Source organism: Grammomys surdaster, unplaced genomic scaffold (assembly GCF_004785775.1).
Source record: "Grammomys surdaster isolate TR1022 unplaced genomic scaffold, NIH_TR_1.0 347, whole genome shotgun sequence".
NCBI classification, from domain to species: domain Eukaryota; kingdom Metazoa; phylum Chordata; class Mammalia; order Rodentia; family Muridae; genus Grammomys; species Grammomys surdaster.
In genome coordinates, this window is record NW_021604766.1 from 2,394,798 (window position 1) to 2,406,254 (window position 11,457).

Consider the following 11,457-nt stretch of genomic DNA (forward strand, 5'->3'; position numbering starts at 1 on the left):
GGGGAGAGGAGTGGAACTCACAGTTTTATAAGACAAAAAGGGATGTGGACCTGCTTAGAAATATTTCTTTGTGGGGATTCCAGTCTTTGTTGTCAGGATATCAGCAAATCCTTTCGCAGAAATTGGGAGTGGTAGCACAATTCACTCATAAACACCATTCATAAATCAGCAGTGGCAGTTCAATCCAAAAGAAACCACAAGGCTCTGCCAATTGGCCCTAGTCTGAGAAAAGGGCAAGAAGCCACCAGAATATAAAGGAAGTTCTTATGTACATTTCTCTCTATTAAGCCATAACAAATGATGCTCAGCAAAGAGTAGCAAGATGAAACAATGCCACAGCATCATCAGTAAAGCTCAAAGAAGACCAGTAAAGAGTAGCAAGGAGAACCAATGCCATACTGTTGTCCACTGTCTGTTGGGTTATACTTATATTTCTTTCCAACATTACTGGTTTCTCTAGCATCTGTTCTAGAAAAACATCATATGCCCTTTTTCCATGCAGCATCTAGAAAGAAAAAAAATCAGATGTCTATTCTCAGCTAAACATCGTCCCACATGTCTGCTTCAGCAAAAGCATCTTCTCTCCATTCTGCTTCAGCAAATATCCTCTATTAAGACAGTTTCCAGAAAAAAATCATATGAAACAACTGTGTCTCCATACAAATCATAAATGTCTACTTCAATAAGTACTTTTCTCAACCCAGAATTTACCATTTATATGGATGATATTTTGCTGATGGCTCAGATGAGGGTATCTTAGGGAAAAAGATAATTTTGCCTCTTTGGGGATTAGACATTATTCCTGAAAAACTATGCAGAGGAGATTACATAATTATCTAAGATGCAATATAGGTAAGCAAATAATCCAGCTACAAAAGATATATAGATAAGAAGAGAACAATTATGAACTCAATAATTTTCAAAGATTGTTGGGCAACAGTGTTTGGTTAAGATCGACATTTATGTTAACTAACTAATTTATTTAAAACCTTACAAGGTGATGAGGACTTAAATAGCCCACAAAAATTATCAGTTGAGGCTGAGAGGTAATTGTCTCTGGTAAATAAAAAATTAAAAGATGCACATGTCAACTCTTTGTATCCAAAGATGACATGTATTTTAGTCATTTTACTTTCTACTACTTCTCTCACTGGAAATCTATGAAGAAAGATTACATCTTAGAATAGATCCTTTTAGTACATAGAGTAAAAAATTGAAGCCCTATATAGAAACAATTTCTGAATTTATTCTGAAAGGAAAACTGAGACTTCATCAGTTAGGTATAGGCCCAGGAGAAATTTTAGTACTTTTTACTAATGCTGAAATTGCCACATTTTGAGCAGAAAAGGAACATTGACAAAGACTTTGAAATATCTTGGGAGAATTATCAACAAATGCATAAAAAGCCAGAAGTTTCAGTCTATAAAAAGAATTAATTTAATTCTTTTCTAATAGTCAAAAGGACACCAATTTCTGGAGCCTCTACATTCTATACTTATGCAAATAAATCAGGAAATATAAGTACAATGGCTCAGAGCCCTTATACTTCAGTTAAAAATTCAGAGTTGTATGATTTTCTTATGATATTATTACATATCCCAATTCTCAATATGCTCAATTATTTTACATGTAGAAATCATTGACCTTATTCTAAATAATTCATAATTAACTTGTCTATTTTATTCAACTACAACAAATAATCAGAAATAAAAATCATTCATTGTATACAACACATATTTGCTCCCATTCATGTCTACCACACACTCTAGAAAAAAGGTAATGATGAAATCGATCAGCTTTTAATAGGAAATGTGCTAGAAGTTTCAGAATCTCATAAGCAAAACCACACTAACAGCCAAGGTATAAGGAACTATTTTCTATCACTTGGTAATGAGCAAAAGGAATTTTAGGGAAATGTCCTGCTTGTGTTTTGTATAAGAAACTGCATTGCCTACAGGGAATAACCTGAAAGGTTTCCAAATATAAAACTTAGAAGTTGAATGTGTTTCATTTTGCAAAGTTTGGAAAATTAATGCATTGCACTATTCTATAGACAAATGTTCAGGATTTCCATAGGTAATTGCTTTAAGTTCTGAAAAAGGCTGATTCAATAATCACACATGTATTAGAAGTTATTCCTATTGTGAGAATACTTGTACAAATTAAGATTGACAATGTCCTAGGATATATCACTAATAAAATATGTTTTTCCTATTACAATTTAAAGCATATTACAGGTATACTACACAATTCTCCAGAACAAGTAGTTATAGAGAGATCTAATAGGACTTTAAAAGAGATACTCAGTTAACAGAAAGTGTTAACAAAGTTTCCCAGACATAGATTATATAGTACTTTATTAGCTTTACATTTTTTAAATGATAATGTGTGCGGGGCGCGCGCATGTAGTCTCGCCGGCGAAACCATACACACACACGAACACACACACACACTAGAATCCTTCCGTAGAAACACGTTTATTCCCATAAACCAAAATGGTGGTAGAAGACGAGAAGGCGTGGGAAAGCACTGCCTATATACCCCAGAGCGGGGTATTCACCCCCTGATTGGCTGCTTACTCGTAGCGCGCCAAACGCCGTGGGATGGGCTTAGCTTTGGCGGGCTTACCATGGCACATGCGCAGTTTACTTGGTACTAGGAAGAATTACGGGCGACAGCACCACCTAGCGATGGCGGACTTTGTCAGCTCTCGTGGCGGCTCCCAACAATAATGAGCAAAAACCCTCAACATCTTCTTAGAGTCATTGGATTATGGAATAAATTACTGAATTAAATCAGCCTAATTAATTTTAAGAATGTCTTAAGAACGGAAGGGAGTGGTTTTGTCTTCATTTCTCAGATTTGACTTGGGGAAGATCACTGAAAATCTTGGCTGTAGACATGAAGAAAGAAACCAAAGTGAACAGCAGAACAGGTAATACAAATGATGATTCTTTTATGAAGGAACAGCTCTGAGAATGGCTGAGAAATGTCTCTGCATGACCAATAAATCTGGTTGGCTACAGAGTCCTTGGGATTTATTATCATATGCCATCCTCTCTTATGACATAGATGGAAATTTGTGTTACAGTTTGGCTTTACAGTCCAAATGGATTTATAAGTTTATAGACGTCTTTCACCAAATCAAAGGTTAGAGAATCATCTTTAGCTGAATTGTGCACACTCTATATTCCATACATATGTTAATTCAAAAAATGTATGTAATCATAAATAAATTTAGAAGCTTTCAAAGGAAAAGAAATAGATATCCTTGAAGACAAGACAAGTAGCCCAAGTGATCCTATCTCACAGACTGCCTCAAATGATGTTTCCTCAAAAATCAGCATTCAGGACACATTCAAGACAGCTATCTAAGATGGCCCAGATTTACATACTGTTCCAGCTAGGACTTCAGTAAGCCCTGTACTTTCCTATAACACAGAGACTCACCAGCAAATGATACAGCTACCATTCTTAAGAGTTGATCAATATCCCAATTTTCTTAGTGCCCACCAAAAAGAATGTTACCTCAGGTAGCAGGAAGCAATTTTAAAAGAATAATGCTCCATTCTCAAGGGAAGGTGAGTGGGTGTTTTTTGGTTGATGGATGTGTGTTGTTACTTATAAGGAGTTGGTTACAAGTTGTTAATAGTCTTGGTCAGTGAGGTAACAAATAATGGCAGTTAGATTCAGGGATCTCTTTTTCTCTTTTATTTTTCTTTCTTTTTTATCTAATACTAGGTGAAAAGGAGTGAAAAGGGATGGACATTAAGGAAAGGACACTTGGGAATCATAGAACATAAAGGTACATTATTGAATCTACCTTTATAATAAAGAGCCTTAACATGTCAAATATTTTACATTTGGTATGGAATTTTGTGAGTTGATACAGATTTAAGATTTATTTGCTTCAACATATTGTATTTATAATTCACCTCTTAGGTAATACTAAGTTCTAGTCCTTGAATACTGCTACTGCAAACTGTTTAGGATAATTAAGAAATGCAAGAAGTCAATCAATTAAACTCATAGTCATGTTAGATAGTAGTTTAGTTAACTACAGAAATATTATTATTAGGTTCCTATAGATGTTTCAATGTTAAGCAAATAGTAAATAGCTAGAAATAAGCAGTGTTCATCTATTCATATATACAATAGTTAGATGGTCATCAAAAAATATAAGAGATCTACAGAATATGGCCTTTAAAGATGTTTTATTAATGAAAGGATTTCATGATAGTGAGTTATGTCAGCTCTTGACAACACCCTTATTCTACTTCAAACAAGATAACAGGCATTGAAGACCCTCCTTATGGAGTTTGCTTCCAGTACGGTAAGATCGTGACTGGGCAAGAAAGTCGTGCTTACTTCAACAGCAGACAACATTCTGTCCAAGTGTTTACAAATAGAACTCAGAAAAAGTTAACTGCCAGACTTTGCAAGGGCAAGAGAGATAAGTCCTTCATAATTTCTGCTACATGAAAAAAATCTGTCATATGCTGGGTCAGAAGGTCAAAGAGAGGGATGCTCCAATGATGTAGAGAAACTGAGTTACTACCTAGGTAGCCAAATGTCTCTGCCATTTTGTAGTTTTAGAAGTTGCTTGCTCTGCACTTTCTATTTACTCAAGTAACATTTATCCTTTTCAGATTTCTGATGAGGTTGAAAACTAGATAGATATAGTCTTACAATTAAGTTTAAATTATTTAGGACAAAAAATGTTTTAGGGACAAAAAGATATCTTTTACATTGATAAATGCAATTAAGATAGCAAATGATTTAAGCACTGACATTTGAATTCACCGAGAAAAAAACTAAGGTTGCCAAATACAAATGGACTGTACATTGTATATGTAATTTTACCTGATAGTTTTCATAATTGTTTTTATTATGTATTGTTTATTAATCTAAAAGGAATAGGTATTTATTAGGCTACAAGGGAGATATTTGGGGGATGTTTTTAAGCAATTTCTATTCAATTGCTGATTTTTATAACTCAAATATATGGTCCAGAATTGGGATTGACTTTATGATGAAGGATTTTCTCGCTTAGTATTTTGTTATACATTGTCTTCCACCATAGAAGGAAGTTGCTATAAGAAAGAAACTGGCCAGGGCAAGAATAAGACGGCAGGCAGTGCCCTGTGGTTGGGAAGTGGCTGGGAAATACTCCAGGCCAACATAGTCAGGTTAGAATATATCAGCATATGCACAGTTTTAGTGCTTGAAGCCTTTTAATACATACAAAGGTATCTGTGTCATTGTTTAGAAATAAGAAAGGGTATAGGAAAGAACATTCTTTTACAGAACCTGTTTCAGCTTTGACCTTTATTACATCCTTGCTATCTTTCTGGATCTACTAGGTCAGTGTTTCAAGCTGGGATTTAAAAAATTCAACCTTTGCTGTATGCTGAGAGATCAACAGGACATTCATCTTTCCATCATTCTCACCAATTGCAGAAACATTGACTTAAACTGGATCCAAACAGTTCAGCTTTTCTAAAATGGTGTTTGCTCTAATGATGTCAATGGCTGTCAGCCAATGATCTTGTTTGGGGTGTATATGTCATGCTTCTTGAAAACTTCTGCATGATTTGGATTGTGGCTTTAATTGTGTTGACAATGATGCAATTCATGACTTCAGGTCAGTACTGAGCACAGGTGGCTGTTAAGATGGTCACAGTAGTGGCATGGCTAAACCAATTACCTCATATTATTCATGGATTCTTGGGCACTCCACCTGGAACTACCACCACACAATCATTTAGGCAGTCGTGTGAATGCTAAGGTCCAAGGTAACCCTTGATATTTGCTCTAGATTCACTGTGACTCAGATCTACTGCTCATACATGTGAGCAATATTATTGAAAATAAGGTGCATCACTAAAGAGCTGTTTTTCAGGAGGAGTGAAGAGGGTCATCCAATCCCCACCAAAAGCACCCAGTGTGGGGCAGTGATCTGTGAAGGCCAGAAAGCCTGGTAGAAGAGTCCTAGAAGCCCCAGCACCCTGGCTTCTGGGCCGCTGGGACAGGAGGCACTTCAGACCTTCCCTATCTGGCTTTCTCAGCTTCAAGCTCTCCACAGTCCCTCCCACAGAGAGGTCCATGGCCAGTGATCACATAGGAATAGCACCTTTTTGCAGATGAGGCATTCCCAAGCTCTCAGACCAAGCCAATAGGGGTTACCTGCTGCCACCCCAAAACTGTATATATTGACCAAGCTTAAAAGTAAAGGTGTGTGAGATTCTTCCTGCTGTATGAGAGCTTTTGTCAGGGTTCCTCCCTCATCGCTGGCCAGCCTATGCACTTCAAAGAGCTGTAACACTTCACCCCTCTCCGCCGCCACTGCTGAGGCACTGAGATGCGGTGGTGGCAAGGCAGCAGTGGACCTTCCCTGCCTGCTCACTACCCATTACAGCTGCCCTCGAACAGAGGAAGCAAGGCAGCCACCTATCGCACCCTGTCCTCAGCCTGGCCAGAGATCCTTGTGGAGCCTATCTGGAAGCAGACCCACAGCTAGCATGACCATAATGGAGCTTTGAACACCCACGAAATTACAAGAATCTAGCCAACCAACCTGCAAGGTGTTACCAGAGATGCTGCTGGCCTCTCTTCACCAATCCTCCGCACCAAAGCAGCCAGCTGCACTTGGGTGCCCCATCTCTATTCTGCTCTACCTCCCGGATTGTGAACTCAAAAAAATGCCCCAAGAACTAATACTGCCAGAAGGTAAGCCCCCAACCCTGGAGATGAATAATCTATTACTTCCTCCTCTATTTTCAGTCAAAGCCATCACGTGGATTTAAATAAGCCAAAGGAACAATTGATGCCTCCTGGCCAGAGCTACCCTCTGGGGTTGGTTGAAGGTTTCTCCGACCTCTGCTTAAATCCTGACAGCCCATAATGGATGTTGGCAAAGACTCTCTATCTAGACTCTCTTTAAAACAAACCAAAAAAAATCTGGTACTGCAGCAACCAGTTAAAAGCCACAGGGTGGTCTCCAGGATATCTCAAAATCTGCAGCCAGGCTTAACATTTTGGGCTTTTGGGAATCCCCTGAGGCTGTGAAGCCAAAGGAACGTTCCCATTGGACAAAGCATTTTTCCTCTTTTCTATCATGGGCAACTCAACATCACATAAGAAATCACCCAGGTCAGACAAATATGCGCCCTACTAGAATCCCAAGGGGTGAAAATAACTAAAAAAACAAGGCTCTCTGTTTTGGGAGGAAGTCCTTCAGATAGCCCCATGCATGGCTGAGGACAATATCTACAGTGCAGATTTACGGAGCAGAGTAGCTTCCCTTATCAAAAACAGAAATACCCAAGAAGGAAAAAGGCTTCTCCATGGTTTTTTGCCAATCTTAGCTGTAATTTGGCAATGTATACGGCCCTCTAAAATAGGACAGAGTGAGAACAATACAGCTTTTGACACCCCTCAGTCAAAGGAAACCAAAGATCAAGGTCCCCCAAATCACCCTAATTCAGACCTCACAGCCCTTACCTAATTAATGAAAGAGATAAAATTCATCTACCCACCCCTTCCCCCTTATGCCTTGGAGGAAATGCCAAACAGGCCGTCTGCCCCTCCTACCGCCTCCCCCATCCAAAGGCAAGGCTCTATTAAAATACCAAAGGAGCTCTCTCCTGCCTCCCCCCTTACTTCCCAACCAAAGAGAGATAAATCTCCTCCTCCTTCTCCAAGCCGCAAGAGTTAGAGGCCTTCAGAACCTGCAGATAAAACCCTGCCAAATTCCATAGTCCCTTATACTCAACCATCAATCACTCAACAGCTTTGGAATTTCAGGGACTCTCATATAAAAACTAACCCTGCCTCCCATGCTACTCAGGAGTCTGATACAGAGCACGAAACCCAAACTGCTCAAGCATTCCCAGGTAATATCAACCCTACTCAAGCTAAACCACTTAACTGGTACCCACTCCAAGCCTCAGACCTAAAAGAACTCAGGCAAGCAGTGAAGGAAGATGGCATTCATGCATCCTGGACAAAATCTCTCCTGCAGAGCCATATTGTCAACTTAAATACCCCCCAAGATTGGAGAGATATTTGCCATTCTGCTCTTCCTGGCCCAGTATTTCTAGAATGGGAAGCTTTTTTCCATGAGGAATGTCTTCAACAAGTCAGGCAAAACCAGGAGAGGGCTGATGACATCCCATGAAGTTCTAAAGAACTCTTTGGCCAGGAAGATTTCTCTACTGGAGCACAGCAGGCAACTCAGCCAGCAGGGTACTATGAGTAGGTCTGCCTCTGTGCCATTCAGGCCTGTAACAGGCTTACTCCACCCTCAGGATCACAAGATCCTGCTTACTCTCTGCTCTCCCTCCATCAGAAGCCTGGAGAATCCCAATCTGATTTTATTTTCAGAACTAAAATCAGCTTAGAAAGAAAAATCTCCAACCCCACAGCTAGAGACCTCCTTCTTAAAACCATTGTTTGGGAAGGCAAGACTTCAGAGTCTAGGCTAGCTTGCCAGGGTCTCCAGGAAGAGCATCATGACAGGTGGATTGTGGCAACCTGAGAAATAGGAACCTCATCACACCAGGTTGCATCCGTAGCTCAGGCATTTGTAGCAGTGGTAAAAACAGAAGGAATCTGCTTCAAATGTGGAGAGGCAAGACATTGGAGGGACGAATGCCCACTAAACTCGCCTCCTATTACAGATTCTAATCCCCCTAAGGTCATCTGTCCCTGATGTAGAAAAGGTTTCCACTGGAGGAGATACTGTACCGCCCGATATGATAAGGATGGGAAGCTACTAGAGCCTTTAAACTTCAAATGGGGCAACCAACCCTCAGCCCCGACAGTAAGAGGGACAACCACTCCCATAGAAGCCTTATGGGTGTCCAGCATCTCAGAAGGCTCCCACCCAAAGTTAACCATTAAAATAGATGATAAGCCATTCAAGTGTCTTATTGATAGTGGGGCAGATCGGACAATCTTAAGGCAGCAAGAAGTCCCAAAAGACTGGCAATTGATCCCTGGGCCCCAGCTCCTAGGTATAGGGGGTACCTCTCACTCATGTATCACCAAACAGACCTATAGATGGGAAGACCCAGATGGGGCTACAGGCCTCATATGCCCCCTGGTGGCTCAAGTGACCACCAATCTCTTGGGGAGAGATATCTTACAGGCCCTAGATGTGGTTCTTACCACCCAACCAGAAAGGGACCAGATGAAGATAGAAGATATTACTTATGAAACAAATAGTACCCAAGGAGACCCAAATAATCCCTCTCCAAATCACCTCCAATGCTAGAGGCCACTGTCAGATTTGATACTCCCTGCCTTGATTGGCTCTCTGATGAAGCCATCTGGGTCCCACAGTGGCCTCTTTCAAGGGAGAAACTTAGAGCTCTCAAAGAACTTGTAGAGGAGCAGCTGTCTCTACAACACATCCGCCCCTCCCGCAGTCCATGGAACACCCCTGTGTTTGCTATAAAAAAGAGCTCAGGGGGGTGGAGACTATTACAAGAATTGAGGGCAATTAATAAAACCATGAGAATCTGGGGCTCCCTGCAAAGGGGGCTACCCCACATCTCAGCCATCCCTGCCAATGTTCCCCTATTAGCAATAGACATAAAAGACTGTTTTTTTTTCCATCCCTCTCCACCTCTAGGAATGTGAACGCTTTGCATTCTCAGTGCCCCCCATTAACAATTCTGGCCCAGCCTTACGATATGAATGAACTGTTCTTCCCAGTAAATGGTTAACAGTCCTACGATTTTCCAGGAGGCTGTAGCCACTGCATTAAAACCCTACTTGGACAAAAGACTCAATGTCTATAATTACATGGATGACATTCTTCTATGGGGGGATGGGTCTACCTCCCCCTCCCAACTTAAAGACCAGCTGATACCTTCCTTGTCTGCCCTAGGATTCAAAATAGCCCCTCACAAAATCCAACTTATACTTCCCATTGCATTTTTAGGGACAGAGATCTCTCTTACTTCAATATGCCCCCTCAAACCCACCCTTTCTTCCCCCCAAAATTAACTCTTGCCTCCCTCCAGAGTTTTTTGGACAACCTTAACTGGCTTCGACCCTGGCTCCACCTTCCCACAAGCACCCTTCAACCCCTCTTTAACCTACTGAAAGGAGATAAAAGTCCCTCCTCCCCAAGGATACTGTCCCCAGAAGCCATTCAAGCCCTAAAATACATCAATTCAGCCCTAAAAGATATGGCTCTTGCTAGATATGACCCAAGAATACCTGTACATCTCATTATCTTTAACTCCTCCCCCACCCTTGTAGCAGCCCTTTACCAGCCACAGGGGGTGCTGGAATGGCTCCATACGCCGATGGATGGTGCACCCAGAGTTTTAAATGAAGTGGATTCACTTGCCAATATGATTAAAAATGGCAGAGAAAGAGCCCTACAAACCCTAGGAAAAGAATCTGACGTTCTTGTCACCCCCTTCTCCCCTCCAATGTTCAGTGGCTAATCAAAAATCATTCCCTTTTCGCTATCAGCTTAATAGGGTTCCCAGGACAAATTGACAATCATTATCCTGATGAAAAATAGGCCTCTGCCCTCCCTCTGTTATGGTGGCTACCCCCAAGCTATTCTCCAGAGAGCTCATACCAGGAGCCCCCTCAATATTTACTGATGGGGGAAAGAGGGGAGCTGAAGCAGTAATATACTACTTCCCTGAAGATGAGCCCCCTATCCTCCGATTCAAAGAGCTCCCACACCACTCCCCGCAATATAAAGAACTATATGCCATTTACCTAGCTCTAAAAGAAGTCAAAGGCCCGCTTAACCTCTTTTCAGACAGCGTATATGCTGTCAATTTGCTTCCCTGGTTGTCAAGATTATTTGTCAAACTAGATGACAATCCACTCTCCCCTCTACTCATACAGGCCTCCGCCCTCCTACAGGAGAGAGCCTCCCTCATCTATATCCAGCACATCTGATCTCACAGTCCCCTGCCAGGTCCTATATCTGAGGAAAATGCACTCACTGACCAAACTGCCTAGACAGGGACATTCATAGCCTCCACTGAGCAAGCAGACCACTTTCATTCATGCACGCACACAAATCTAAAGGGGCTTCATGCTTGCTACCCCCACATTCCCCTTGCTCAGCTCCAAAGAATAATAAAAACATGTACCTCGTGTGCTTCCCCAGCTTATTACCTCTTATTACCACCCCAGGTTTACAAACCATGGGCACTAATCCCTGAGGCCGCAAATTTAATGCCTTATGGCAAATTGATATTACCCATGTTCCCCAATTCAGTAGACAAAAATATGATTTTGTCACCATAGACACTTACTCACATTTTATATGGGCTACAGCCCAGACAGGTCAAAACTCAAGAAGGTTAATTTATCATATGCTCTGTACCTTTGCGATCATGGGCATTCCTCAACAGATAAAAACTGACAATGGCCCCGGCTTCACTAGTGCTCAATTTAAAACCTTCTGTGCACGCT

The 11,457-nt window shown here is 41.1% G+C and overlaps 1 pseudogene; it reads right to left on the reverse strand.

Annotated features, from left to right (window-relative positions):
- Nucleotides 1-304: 304 nt before the first annotated feature.
- LOC114630865 lies at nucleotides 305-10,313 on the reverse strand (annotated as a pseudogene).
- Between the last annotated feature and the right edge of the window lie 1,144 nt (nucleotides 10,314-11,457).